The sequence below is a fragment of the Cynocephalus volans genome, chromosome 17, assembly GCF_027409185.1.
Source record: "Cynocephalus volans isolate mCynVol1 chromosome 17, mCynVol1.pri, whole genome shotgun sequence".
Lineage (NCBI taxonomy): Eukaryota > Metazoa > Chordata > Mammalia > Dermoptera > Cynocephalidae > Cynocephalus > Cynocephalus volans.
In genome coordinates, this window is record NC_084476.1 from 25,689,123 (window position 1) to 25,704,213 (window position 15,091).

General features: G+C 42.0%; 1 protein-coding gene across 5 annotated transcripts in view; it reads left to right on the forward strand.

The window, feature by feature from the left end:
• Positions 1-1,568: 1,568 nt before the first annotated feature.
• LPAR1 (lysophosphatidic acid receptor 1) overlaps positions 1,569-15,091 on the forward strand; it is a 137,079-nt gene continuing 123,556 nt past the window's right edge. For 3 of the 5 annotated variants that reach the window (XM_063082194.1, XM_063082195.1, XM_063082193.1), the window contains exon 1: positions 1,828-1,954. The gene's annotated coding sequence lies outside the window, so the exon portion shown is untranslated. Of the gene's footprint in view, positions 1,639-1,827; positions 2,019-15,091 lie in introns of those variants that run through there. The other 2 variants (XM_063082196.1, XM_063082192.1) reach the window with 2 other exon arrangements.

The following is a 15,091-nucleotide window of genomic DNA, read 5'->3' on the forward strand; positions in this document are numbered from 1 at the left end:
TTGGTCAAGGTTCTGAGCAGTCTCTGGCGGGAGATGATCATAGTCCCCTCAAAGCATAACTCACCAGAGGCTTGAAAAGTTTCCATCCACTTCAAGAAATCTTACCCTCCCCGCCCACTGCGGTTTACAGTGACCTTTCCCTTCTGCGAAGTCCCAGATTACCGGGTGATCACTACCATGCAGCCCTCCTTCCCTATCCTGAATTTCTCTCTTAGGTGTGGTCGTATCAGTCCTGCCGAGTCCCCTTGCCTTACTGCCCTTGTGCCATCCTATGTGCCATTTCAGGCGAGAGCTCACTAAACTTTGACCCCCAAGCAGCCACTTTTGGTACGCAATGGCCTTAGCGGTGGAGCAAGAGGCAGAGAATTCCGATTACTCCGGAAATCCTGGGAAGTCAGGGGTGGGAGGTGGACAGGCGGGGTGGCGAGGCAGGAGAGCCCCCAACTGAATGGGTGTTCTAGGACCTGGGCGAATCCCTGTGGCTGCCACTCTCCTGACAGTGATCCCTGGGTCTTAGTCCCGCGCCGCGCCCGCCCACACCTCCAGGTGTGCGTTCCCCGCCCTTAATTACCCTTACGAAAACTGATAGTTTGCACTTGCAGAGTTACACTGGGAAAGCGGAAGAGAAATTTATAATCATGGATATGGAGAACTAGGGGAGCAGAATCACACTTGCTTTGGTCTGTAGATCCAGTCCATCGAAAAACTAGAAATAGAAGCTCATGCACCTTTCTAGCTGCCAAGTCGGCTCTTCGTTCTTTGCAGGCTCCAGTTAAAGGCTGCGGGGGGCGAAGCTGCATCTTCTGGAAAGTTGGAGACAGAAGTCACCCTTCAGGAGTTCTGCCGGCCCCGCGATGCTTCCCAGAGCTTTTCAAGTGGGAAGAGAAGAGCTACAGATTGAAAATGCAACATGCGGGGGAGCCCCCCCCCCCCGAGCCCCGCAAGCTGTCAGGCGCAGGGGTGAGCGCAGGAGGGGGTGGGGATCCCGAGCTGGCAGCCGCGGGGCTCCCGTGGCGGGTGTGTCTGAGCAGGGGTGGGGTGGGGGGTGTAGGTACGACAATGAATGGAAGGCTTAGGCTCCCCCCACCCGCCCGCAGCGGCGGCGGGAAGTTCAGCAAATGAATGGGGGAGGGAGAGTGCAGAGGACAGGAGCGTCGGGGGCGCCACGCCAGGTAAGGAGACGAGCTGGGCAGAGGGAGTCGGGGGCGCGGGAGCGGCTGGCTTGCGTACGTGGAGCAGGCAGAAAAGAAGGCGTAGGAGGAAGGGAGCCCGGCGCACTCGCGCTTGCTCGGCCCTCCCTCGGCGCCCCCTCCCCCGCTACCCTGCCAGCGCGCCACAGTAGGGGCCGCGCCGTGGCTGACGCTCCCCGAGTTGCGACTCTCCGGTCCCCCCGGCGGAGCGCTGCCCGGATCTTGGACGACCTGGGCCTGGCGCCGCGCAGCCCTCCCTGGCCTCCCGGCGGAGCACGGGACCCCGGCGGGGTGGGCGCAGGGGGCGGCCCCGCTCTGGGTGACGGCCGACGGCCGGGTGGAGGGCCGGGCTCCGCTGGCCGCGGGGCAGGGGCCGCCGGGACTGGCTGCACCGCCCGAAGCTAGCCCGGGGGCGGCGGGACGGGACGCGCCGCGGCTGCCAGAGCAGGTAAAGGGGCGGGCGCGGCGGGGGGACGGCGCCCCCTGGGCGCGCAGCCAGTGGCCGCGGCGGCGGCTCGACTGCCAAGCGGCGCGCTCGGCTCACCCTGTCCCGCCGCAGACGGGCTTTGTGGCTGTGCGCGCGCGCGCGCGCGCGTGTGTGTGTGTGCGCGCGCTCGGCCGTGTCGGCTGTGGGTGTGTGTGCACGCGAGCCGGCCTGCGGGAGGCGACGCTCTCCCGGCCGCCTTTACCAACCAGTTGACCGAGCCTCGGGAGGGAAGTTGCCGCAGCCGCCCGGGCCGCCGGCCCTCCAGTCCCCGGGTCAGGTCAGTGCGCCCCGGGGCCCGCGCTGTGCGCAGTGTCCGCAGGCAGGACCCGCCCAAGTGACACGTAGGTGGCCTCCGGTTACCTGGGTTGGGGGCATGGGCAGGCTTGCGAGGGGCTCTAGAAACTTCCCCAAACCCGTGTCCTCGTAGACGTGGAGCCGGGGGGTGGGGTCGGGTCCCCGCGCCCCGCAGCGCGGAGCGCTGAACGCGCTGGGTTCCCGCATCCCTTGCTTCCCGCTGACGACGCGGTGGTCCCTCCCGGGCTAAGGACTTTTAACTTAAGTTTCTGTCCAGCCACCTAACAAACATGCTTAGCAAGTAACTGGGAAATGTAAGGCAAGGGAGGGACCTGGCTTTGAGTTGAAGGTTTTGAAATAGACGAGCTCGTTTGGCTTAGGTAGAACTAGTTTGTTGTAAATGGATTTAAAGTTTATTCTTGTTTTTCTTTGCTGCCATTTGGCCTTTGATGTGTTAAGAGTGACGGCATGCAGGACATGTTGCTGCCCCCAGTCTGGGGCCTGAGACTGTTGCTCTCTGCTGCTGCTCCTCTCTTTTCCTTTTTGTTGAAATCTGAGGATTTTTTTTGTAAGCGTGGGTGCTGGTTTGTTAAAATTTCACTACGAATGCGTTGCTTCTCATTGGAATAAATGCATGTTTGTAAATATAAATATTGAAAACGTCGCTAGTTATTAGAGCCAAATCCTCTAATCCTTCAGGCTGTATCAGTCTGTGTTTTTCACCTATTTGCATTAAGTGTCCTTTGCTCAGCGTCAGCGTAACTGTGAAGCCAGAGGTCTGTGATTCAAAGTCTGCAATTCTGTTTAAATTCTGCACTCTGAAAACTGCTAAGTTCTTGTAAGAAGTTATTCCCTGGTCAGATAGAAGAGTGAGTCTCAAGCGAAAAGAATGTAGATTAGTTATAGCTGTTTGAAACAAAATAAATTGTATTAAAGTGCACACACAGAGATTTAATGTCACCCAAGTTGTTTCTGCCCTTGATTCTCCCAATCCGGGTAGGAGTGAGCACACTTGACCCAAATGCAAAATAAAGACCAGCGTTGATGATGGCTGCATTTTTCTTGATCTCGTTTAATTTGAGGGTAGAGAAGCCAAGTAGCAAGAGAAGGAAGGAGGTAGCTTGAGGCGGGAGGACTGAGTTGTCATAATCTGAGCGCGCACGCACACCGCGTCCCCTAGCGGTGCCACCTTAGCCAGTCAGGTCAGCTCGTGGTCTCGGTGTCCTCATATGGAAAATGGAGGGGTTTGATGATCTTTGCTGTTCCTTCCTTCCAGCTCCTCAAGTAACTAGAAACCGTTGTGTGGTTATCCCATGTTAGAACAGTAGGAGGGGAGTAAAGAGTCTGGAAGGGAAGTGAGAGGGCAAAAGTGCCTAAAAGATGGAAGAAAACCAGCAGCAGGGGGTGCCTGGTGGGAAAGAACCTTGAGCTGAGAGTTGATTTCCTTTATTTTTTTTCCTTCGCTTTTCCCCCCTCTTCCACAAGAGGGTAATACCCCCCCTGCCCCCATCAATCACACATCACCCTTTTTAAAGCTTGTGAGCCAGCTTAAGCCTTAAAATTGACATGAGGTCAAGATGATCCCTGTAGTCTGACCTCTGCTAGACACCACCTGACCATCTTCCATTTGCATCATCGTCTCTCAGAGGAAATGCTGCTTCCCAGTGCTCTGTGCACTATGCATGGATTTCAATATCCCTGTGAGTGATGGGAGAAAAATAACAGAGGTGGAAATGTAAGTGGCAGCTCTTTTTAAACTTCTATTTTCATTCAAAGCTAATATTTTCCAAAAAGTAACTTATTGTTAGTTTTTTCAAATTATACCAAAGACTTTGCAAGGTTTTCCTGAATCTGTTTCTGACTGTTAGACCTACTGGAACATTCAAAGAAAGTACTGATCCTTCTTGCTAAGTCTTTTCGATATAAAAAGGCATTCGGTCTGAAGTCAATGATTTTAGGGCCAAGAATCATTTCCAAATGCTTAGGAAGGAAAGTTGCAATCTGGGCAGAATACACTGTATCACTTTCACTGCGAAGCTCCAAGTATTCAGCAAATAACAAAACTTTTGAAATTTAGTTTGAGGTTGGGGCGGCCCGTGGCTCACTTGGAAGAGTGCAGTGCTGAAATTTAGTTTGAGGTCAAATTTTTAATGTTTGTGCTTGATGTGTGGCCCATCTCCCTTTTCTTTAATTTTTTTGGTATCAGTATGCCTACACACTTGAGGAACATGATTTATTTTAAAAGTGAAGCATGATGTAATAAAACACATAAGCTCTCTGTTTTCAGTGTCAGAGTCCACTCTGGCCTTGTTAACTCAGCATCATCCTCCTGTTTGGGTTCTTATTTTTACATATCACGTTACCTCCGAAGTCCCTCTAGTGTTGTTATTTAAACATCCCATGGAAAACTATTATGGATGTCTTAGAAAGTTGGAAGGATAGGAAGAAATTTTAATTCAACAAACAGTTATTGAATTCCTTCCATTGTGGGAGATAAAAGGATAATGAAAGAAAGCTCTAGAAAGAGCTGCAATGTGGGGGGAGAGGAGTGGGGGAGATGCAGCTACTGCAGTACATACGAGGGCACTTCAAAAGTATGAACTTTTCATGGACTGTTTGAAGCCCCCTCGTATTCTGAATATGTATGGCGTATTGCATAACTGCGTGGCAGCTGTAGAGTCCAAGAACCTTGGCATGCCAGGGAATGGAAAATTAGCTTCTGACTCTGGAGAAGACTTCACAAATGGGGTTTGGAGGATGATGCGTGTCTGAAAAGACGACTGGTGGGGGGTGAAGACCTGCCCTCCTGAGGCAGATGTAGTCAGAGTCCAGGTGGTGAAGGCTGGAAAGTTACAAGACAGCAAATTATGGGGCACCTTGGATGTTATTTAAAGAGTCGTGCTACTGGGGACAGGAAAGGGGGAGTATTATAACTCCAAGATGTAGGAAGACATCGAGTAACATATTGGGGCAGAACAAGGGCTGAAATGATTGAGGCATGATTGGGCTTTTATTCTGTTACATTCGATTGTAACTCATGGCTATTAAGTTTTAAGACACTACTGCCAGTTTATTCAAATTATATAAGGGTTGTGGAACAAACTAATGTGTAGTTTCTTCCCCCCATTTCCCCCAGGTTGATAATGCTCTGTGTACTTTTGAGAAATTTACTTTAGTAAAAATTAATGGTGCTATCATGTTACATCTGGACCTTGTGGAGCCTTTGAGCACATGGGTTAAAATCACTCTGCAGGCACAGAGCTGACCAAGAAACATTTCTTTTTTTCTTTTTTTTTGTTTAGAGAAGGGCTTGCTAGTTAATGCTAATTTAAACATGACTCTTCTAGCAACTGGCATTCTTGACCCTGTTTATGATATATATATATATAGTATTTAACCACAGTGGTTGAATATTTGCAGTACAGAAAAGAAAGAATTATTACTAGTTTAAAAATGGGGTTAATGCCCTTGTAAAAGATGGGGGCGGAGGGGTCGGTGGCATTTCTATAGCACCCTGGGTACTGCAGGGAAGGTGGATACAACCCTGAGAATCCTTTATTAAGTTTAACCTCCAATAGAAGTAGCTTGCTCAATCTATAGAATAACAGTTCTTTAAGAACTTTTTTTTCCTTAGTCAACTGCTGCTTTATTTAATTCTTAGAGCTTAAGTGTTTAGCTTGTTATCTCTCATGAAGAATCTCTGTGGGATCCATTTGGGAGAGGTGTTCAGCAGTTCTGTAGTTCCCTCTCATCCTAATTCCTCCCTGTCACAGGTTGGAGTCATAGAATTTCAGCTGCATGTCAAAGGTGGAGCTCAGCTGGGTCTTTTTTATTTTTTTTCTTTTTTAAAAAGGGAATTTGTTTTTTAATCGACACATATTAATTGTACATATTTATGGGTTGCACACTTATATTTCAGTACAGGTACCCAATGTGTGATGATCAAATCAGGGTAATTAGTATATAACATCATCACAAAACTTCATCATTTCTTTGTGAGGAGATCACTTGACCTCTTTTCTTCTAGCCATTTGAGAACATACAGCAAGTTATTGTTATAGGTAAGTCTTTTAATTGCCCTTGAATCTGGAGATGCTGGGCTGCTAAGGAGACCGAGTAGAAAGAAGCTAACATAATCTCTTTTAATAATCTTCTGAATACAATTTGAATGAATGTTCCTCCCAGTGATTTGTTTTATCTTCTGCAAGGGAACTTGGGTTTGACCTGTTGGGAACTTGGGTTTGACGTGTTTAATAAATTATGTTAGTTAAGTTGAAGTATCCAAAGTTAGTATACTTTATTTCTTAGAAGGCCATAGTTTTTGGGGGGTGGTGGTGGTGGTGGGGATTTCATTTAAATTCCCTGGCATTTTTAAAGCAGATTAGTATGATTTCAAAGTAGTGTTGTTATCATTATTGACTTGTGGGGATGGTCCGAAGAAAATTGTCTTAACACTTAGATGTTAACGCCTGTTGTCTAGTCAGTAGTATAAAAACTTTAACCCTGAAGTTTACCTAAAATTCAATTCCCCCCTCCCCAGAAATAAAAGAGGACTATTTTACTGTATCCATGGATTTAGGTTATGATATGTTTTATATTTGTGATACTGTTTTTAAAAAGTGATATAATGACAGGGCAAACTCTTAACTTTAGTCTAATGCTAAAACACACATGTATAAGCCAAACGAGGTAGATCAGGCTATGTGTGTTGTATTATGGAAATAAAGGAAAATTATGTCAAAACCAGCCTCTTTCTCTAAAATAGAAAATAAAGTTTGATTAATAATACTTGGCCATGGATCTCTCTTTTAGGGTGGGATTTCCACATTTGTAACAGTTAGTCAAAGAAAATTTTGTTTTATGGCCATTATGTGTGCCTATGCTTCTTAAGGTTTAGGATTCACTATACAGGGACTGCTACTGTGAACCATTCCTTTTTAGCAAGTTTCCCTTTCTTCATTATCTTAAATGTCGAAACAATGGACTTGATTTGACTACATGTCAATTTGCTGTACTCATTTTTTTTTCTCTTTTGTCGAGGTGGTTCTCCTTGACCTATCCCTTCATTCTGAAATTCTGCCCAGTAGATGGACCTTCTTGGCTCTTTGGAGGGAAAAATGGGGGGGCAGAGGAGGAACAAGTTTTGTTCAGCTTCAGGAGCACTTCATTGACTGCTTGTTACATACCAGGCATTGTGCTAGGTACTAGGGAGAGGTGGGTGAGGGTGAATCTAGCAGGATTCCTGTCCTCTGGGAGGAGCTTAGTTTACAGGCATATTAACAGATAATTACAATTCAGTGTAACAAATTTTATAATAGAGATTGATAAGCTCAAGGTACTGTGGAAGCACCAAAGGAGGGTGGCTGACTCTCAGAGGTGAAGTGGTGTGGTAGGGAGGGTCAGGAAAGGCTCCTGGAATATTAAGATCTGGAAAGACCCTCGGAAATAAACCAAGTCTAGAAGAGGAAAAAAGGGATCAAGAGAGAGGGAGTTAAGACTTTCTCTTTCTAGGTTTGCTATTGCTGGGTAAGTCAAGGTATAAAATAAGAATAAGAAATGATACTATCTGGTTGCTAATTCTGGTTTTCATTTACGTATCCCTTAATTTAATCGTTTGTACTGTTCATTCATTTGTGCATTTCACATTCAATAGATGCTTGTTGAGCACCCAGCTTGTACTACTAGGAGAAAGTAGAAAACAGGACATGTATAGTCCCTTCTCTAATGGAACTTGCATTCTATCATATTATCATTACTAACAGAAGTTCTTTTGAAATGCCTTCAAATATAGAGGTATGTCTGTTGAGTTATTCTTCAATGTTAGAAAACATTTTCTTCGAAGTAGTCTCGTGCTTTCGGGTCAGTTAGCTTTTCCCTTCTAGGGAAGGAGACAGAGCCTGGTATTCACATATTCATTTCATAAACTTGAAGTGTTTTGCCAAGATTTACCTGTTAGTTGAAAAGTCTAGAGAGGCATAGCTGTGTTTTATCTGTGTCCCTGGCTTGCTTCCATCTCATTTTGGATATTACTTTTGACTCAACTTGTGTTTTGTGTTTTGTTTTTTCTTTTGGATGCTAGCTGGTATGGGGATCCGAACCCTTGATCTTGGTGTTATCAGCATCATCCTCTCCCAACTGAGTCACTGACCAGCCCTAAACTTGTGTTTCAGTCTCTATGTTCAGTTTATGGCTTGCTTGCTAAAATAATCCAAATTTGGTGTTTGTGGGAAATCAGACCTATTTTGAGGTCATGCAATCAAGGTGCCTTGCTTTGCTAATGCAGTTTACTTAATTGTGTTTCAGTCTCTATGTTCAGTTTATGGCTTGATGCTAGAATAATCCAAATCTGGTGTTTGTGGGAAATCAGACCTATTTTGAGGTCATGCTATCAAGGTGCTTTGCTTTGTTAATGCAGTTTACTTATACAGACACAGTGAAAAGTGTTCAACCAGCAGAAGGAAGCTGCATTCATTTATAAAAAGATATGTTTTTTTGGTAATGATACAAACACTAGAGATTTGTCTAAAGTAAATGTAATAGTTTCTCTCTGCAGTTTCAACGTTACCCTCTCTTGTAACCCCTTTGCCATTAATTTGTTACACAATCTTCCATAATTGTCCTTTTGCTTATGTAAACCTACAGAAATGTATGTGTGTTTATATATATTTGTGTGTGGGGTGTGCGTGGGTATATTTCTGTATATTCATATGTATGTTTGTGTCCGTGCATCTGTGTGTCTGTGCCTGCCTCTATCCCCTTTTGTTTTAGAAAGGGTTGCTATGGAGGGTGAGAAGTTTGAAGCCAGTACAGCCATGATATTACTCAGTTAAGAGTCCTGGTCAGGGAGATATGAATGTCTGGCTGTTATGAACGGGGGACAACCAAGATGACAAATATCATGGCAGAGAATGCTATTTCCACAAGGACTCACTTCATCTGAGTCTCAGGCAAGGGGAGGAGGGGCATTTCGGAGCAATTGTTCAGCATCTGTGGGCCTTTTGTTAGGTAGAAAACAAGGCCTGGGAGGGAAGCCTATTAACTACTTCTAGAGCGGAGCAGATAGGTGGAGTTATTCATTGTAGGCAGGTTTCCTTGTGGGAGTATTAAATGAAGACCCCTGTTAGAAGTCTGTAATCAGCACACGATGAGGATGGCATGGTCTTGCTAAGGGAGGTACTTACACACCAAACACAGAATTGCCTGTTGGACTATGATTTGTAGGGAGAAGGATTACTGTCATGTCAAGAGAATGAGGTATTCATTCTGTACGTGCTATTTATCTTAGTTCCACAGAGAACTGCTTGCTTTACTTTCTGAGTAGACACAGAGACGTAGGGTTCAAAGGCTAGGGCAAGATGACTGACTTTTCTAAATGCGGTAGAATCTATGCACTTCATTTTAGAACCTGTCAATTCAGTTTCATGCAACTGATGTCTTGGAGCCCTTCTGTGTCCTTATGCTTGGCTGAGGACACTAAACGAATAATAATAAAAAAAGAAAAGAACCCCAAAAGTATGGTCTCTGCCCTTAAGTAGTTCATAAACGTGAAGAGACATGGACACGAAAGATTAAGATCAGGTAGACAAGTGATGAATAGTAAAAGTCATGGTTCAAAGAGCTGTTTGCATACCTGAGGGCGGACAGGATAAGTCTGCCTTGGAGTGGAGGACAGATTTGCAGCAGGACGATGGCCTCCATGGACAAGTTGGTGGAAAAACTCATATCCATGCAGAAGAGTTATAAGGAAGGCCCAGGGTGCTGCATGTGAGTGACAGGCTTGGGGAAAAGTGCCAGAATTTACGGTTTCTGGCAAAGAGCGGTGGTGTGCATGGGGCTAGCCTTGAAGGTTGTGAAGGGAATAGAAGGGTGCTGGAGGCTGTTGGTGCCTTGAACAGAAGGTACATGAGAACATGAGGGTTGTTGCAATGAGGTTTGTTAGTTTTAGACATGTCTAAAACCACACAGGCAGAGATTTTCAGCTGATAGCTGGAGATTGGAATTTGAAGCTCAGCTGAGAAGTCAGAGCTTGCAGTATTTGTTATATGAGTAACTGTTAGTATAGGAGTAATTGTTATATGTCGAAGTAAATACCAGTGAAATTTATGTGACAAGCCGGAGAGGACTTTTAGAATGAAAAGAGTGATATACTCAGTATTTTAACAAGGACCAGGCTTATTTAGATTCTTTAGGTTATTTTTCTTTAGCAGATGATTAAAATAGTTTTATAAGTTATCAAGCATTCATTGAGTATTCACCATGGCTTCTCTGGATGAGGTAGTGCTGGGTAATACAAAGGAAAATGGTGTGAATTTCAGCATAATGTTCCTTTGGGGTGAACAAAATTCCTGAAACAACCCATTCCAGCTACTGTTATCTGAAAAAAAAAAAAATCCTTAAAATAATTGGAAGACTGGTGGTGATTTGGAGGCTGAGGGGAATTGCAGATATAGTTTTAATTTACTGTAGGACTAACAGCAGTGAGTGTCATATTGCTGTCATACTGCAATAGAAGACAAACAGACCTCTCAGAAGAACTTTGGGAATCCCAGTAGCCTGAAGACCACACTTGGAGAAACTCCAACAAGATTGTCCTAAAGGCTTTTAAAGTCTGGTTAAGTAATTTCAAACTTTAGTTGTCTGATGAAGGTAAAAAAGTGGATATGGTATAATTTTGTTCTTTACCTGGTTTAAAAAAATCTTTTTCAAGTTAAGGATTTATTTCCATTACAGATAATCGTATTGGCATGCCTTCTTGCATGCACGATAGAACAAAGATAAATTTGTTCTTATTTTTTTCTTTCTAAGCCATTGTGATTCTTGAAAATTATATTCATTTCCATTTGATAGCAAAAACAGTACACGTTCATTTTGGAGCATTTGGAATGTACAGGAGATTCATCTCTAGTTCCACCACTCCAGAATAACTTCCTTATTCCATTTCAGGATAATTTCTTGCAGTTTTTAAAATATTTGCTTTTACTGAATATTTAATAGCATTCTACTTTGGATCATAAGTGTGTGTAGGTGGCATTAAAATCTTTCACTTTTCATTTCTAATGACTGCATAATAGTCACAATATTTAATATGTATCATATTTAATTAATCATTCTCTATCTCTGCTTGCTTCTTTTCAGTCTCTTTTGAGGGCTTGAGCTTCTCATTTTTAGGTGCTGATGTTCCCAGAGTCCTATCCTTACTCTAAAAAATCTCCATATATGAGCTTACCTACAATGCACTATGGTTTCCAGGCCTTTGCCATCAACTGTCCCCTCTGCCTAGAATGTTCTTTTCCCAGGTATCCAAATGCTTGCTCTCTCATTATTTTCATGTCTTCACTCAAAGGTCACCTTCTTGGTGAGGACTTCTCTAATCACTACATTTAAAATTGTATGACCTTTCCTATTTATCCAGCCTGCCTGATATTTTCTTTTCCATTATACTTCCTTCTTCTGACTTCATCTTAGATGAGGGCAAGAACTTATTTTATTCTTGTTTTATGTTCTGCTCTTTTTTTTAGTGCTTAGTAAATAACTTTCACACAGTAGAAACTCAAAGTTTTTGAGTAAAACAAGTTTATGAACTTATTTTTGATAAATATTTGAATAAATGAAAAAAATTATATTTACTATCCACTGAGCATATAATAGTAAATAAGATGCAGTCTTGACTTCATTAGATTTTCAGTCCAGTGAAGGAGACAGCCTTTGAGCAAGTAACTCCACGTGATTGGAATTAGGGAGAAAAGCAGGGTGTCCTGGAAGAGTATTACAGGGGGCCTAACCTTGTCTAGAAGCGTAAGAAAAATTTCTCTGAGAAAGTTGCATTTATGCTGAGACTTAAAGGATGACTTGAATAATTTAAGTGAAACTGGGAAGAAGAAGGAAACATTGATAGAGAAAAAGGCTGGCTTTATGAAAAAGAAAATAGATAAAACTCTAGTTCTCACTTCTTGAGTTAAAATTAATTTGTTTTAAATGTTGAAACGATATAAGGGTAGATATTTATCAACTTTGGCATTTTTGAAGTACAGTGCTTCATTTTCAATAATTTTGAAATAATCACCAGTATTTTAAAATTTTGAATCAGTCATTATTGGGGGATGAGGACTTTTCCATCTGAAAGTGGCATTTCAAAAAAAACCCATTTAGCATTCTGTTTTGTGCTATATAAACAACTGTAAAATTTGTAACAGGACAGGGGAAATAAACGTTCTTGTTAATACCTGCCTTTATTGGGCATGCTGCTAGTGGTTCAGTATGACTTGGCTAAAGATTGCTTTATTGCAGGTGCTTAAACATATGAACTTTTTACATTAATTGTTTTTATTTATCCTGGAAGTGAATGTGGGTTGTACAAACTTTATTTCTTGTGGAATAAGGGTTTCTGTTTTCTGAGTGCTTGAAAAGAGCATGGTTTTCTATAGGTGACAAGTACAATATATGTTTATTAATTCAGCCACTGTAATAATAATATTCATATCTTCTATGCCCGGTTCATCTACTTGAACTGTTAAAGAAGAGTAATGGTCCTTTAGTGTGTCTCCACCAATGGGCTTCTGTCAATTTCTTTATAATGATTTCTGTGTTAAATTACATAATATTAAATGCACAACTGTTCCTGTTAATTCTTTATTATGTGTTCATCAATATAAAACAAACCCTCTATGCATTTGGAACTTCATTCTGCTTTCTTCCTGATGTTCATGTTGCCAATCCTCTTTTTTTTTTTTTTTTGGTCTTTGTCTAAAATGACTTCATTCATCCTTTTGATTTTAAATTCTTGGTGTCATTTTGTTTCATATATTTTTGCCTGTAAGCAACTTTTGATTGGATTTTATTTTGAAATATCCCTTAAAAGGGAAAACATTACTTTTACATTTATTGTTATAACTGATACATTTAATCTTAATTCTTACTCTTAAGCTTTCTGTTATGAAAGGTTTTACTATAGCCTTGTGTAAAGAGCACTGCCTTGCCAGGCAACATCGCGTCCAAATCTTCTTTCCACCAGTATTTACCTGCATAGCCTTAGATAAATTGCATAATATCTCTAAGCCTACAATTCTTTATTTGTAGAGAAATGATGCACACCTACCCAAATCTTCAATTAATGCTTTGAAAATACCTGACACACTGAGTGTATTAGCTGCCATTATTGTTACCATTATTGATAGATTGAGTCATATGAAATTGCTGGTATTTGAGTGTTCTTGAACTATACAAATGGCATTTTTGTGTGGGTCAATCTAATATTATGCTTCTTGGCCTTTTCTTTATTTTCTTTTTCTATGTATTTATTTCACACATCTGTAGTATTGTGAAATCTAGTTTTTTTGTTTTGCTATTGATTGCCTGTTGTTTCCAAAAAAATTCATAAACCTATTTTTGATTCCCAAAGTCAAAGATTAAATAACTCCTGTGCACAACAAAGAATTAGTATGCTTTTACTTTTCTTGCCCCTTCCCAGTTTCCATTTTTTATGTATTTTTGTGTGTGTGTATATATATATATATATATATATTTTTCACCTCATAACTGAACTTTTAAGTATAGAATGTAGACTGTAGATTGTTGCATTCTGTTTTGTAACCAAATCCACAGCAATGTATTATATGTTCCTATAATTGATTTTGACCCTCATTAACATTTGGGCCATTTAGGCCCCTAGTTTTGGTTGTCTTGAAAGGTGCCTCCCCTGCAGTTGTCGGGAGAGGAGCATCCTTATATTTATCTGGCCAATTGCATATTCTGCATTCTTGAGTTAGACTTAGGATTTTTCCTACATTCATCAGAGCATCTTTCAAAGTTCTAAAGGTGCAGTGTGCATCGTGCATGTGGTCCAAGAATAAGATTCTTATCCAACCTTTGCAGTGTGTAGTTAGTGGAAATAGTGCCTTGATTTTGGCTTCCCGCGCCCCCCCCCCCCCTTAATCTTTCTAGAGCTACTTCCAATTTTTATCTTTCTGTGCACCTTCTTGAGCATTTTAATGGGAATTTGGGAGGAGTTGTATTGGAACATTTAGTTCACAGGCTTTCAAACTTTTTTGGCCATGATCCATGGTTAGAAATGTTCATGCATATATGAATGAAAGAATAGCTTCATTCAGCTTACTACATGCAATCATCTCTGATCTTTTCTTTTTTTTTTCTAACATAGTCTGTTCATTTTTATTTTAAAAAAAAGTGCTGGTCACAACTCAGACATTTTGAAAACACTGATCTAGTCATGAACTGCAGTTCAAAAGACACGGATCTAGTCTGCTGCTGTGCTATGTGGAATTAAGCTCATTTGTTATTCAACATCTGTTTTTTATGTACAACATTAGTTACTGTGCTAGTAGCTGGGGAGAGGGTGGCGAGTAGAGCAGTCATTATCACTGCAGGCATGAAGCATAGAGTCTAGAGGGAAGGAGCATACTGACCAAATGATCACCCAAATGTGATAAATACGAAATGTGATAAATGCTTCAAGGGAAAAGAAGAGATTAGATGGGGAACCTCATCTGATTATGTGTTGTTTCAGGAATTCCCTGGGGAAGTGATATTTGATTAGGTCTGCAGAATGAGAATGGGTTAACTCTGTGAAGAACTGAGCAGGGGTGTGTGCATGGGATTGTAGAGTCATGGAAGAAATGAGTAACGGAAGCAAAATAGAGAACTGGAAATGAGTGACAGGTGGGAGGTGGTCTTTTTTGTTTGATGAGTTGGCATTTTTTGCGATACTTAGTGGGCCCTTCTGTTTGTGGCTTTTTTTCCCTCTTCCCTTGACAAAAGCCAGATAGGAATAGAAAGGATTTTTTTGGGGGGGGAGATGGGAATAGGTATTTATTGAAGCAGTTTTATATTACAGCAGTTTAGTACGTTGCCAAATAATAATAGCTAGCATTTATTGAAGGCTTGCTCTGTATTAGGAGCTATACAAAGCTGTGTGCATAGATTTAGAAGTTGATTTGGTTGGATTAAAAAATGCTCTTATATAGTGTAGTTACCAATTTAGTAACTATACATAACTTGTAAGAAATGAGAACACTGAAGTTAGGTTTTGGTAAGCAAAGACCAGATGATTGAGTATTTCATAGCTTCTCAGTGATTTAAAAAAAAAATATTGGCATGAATTATT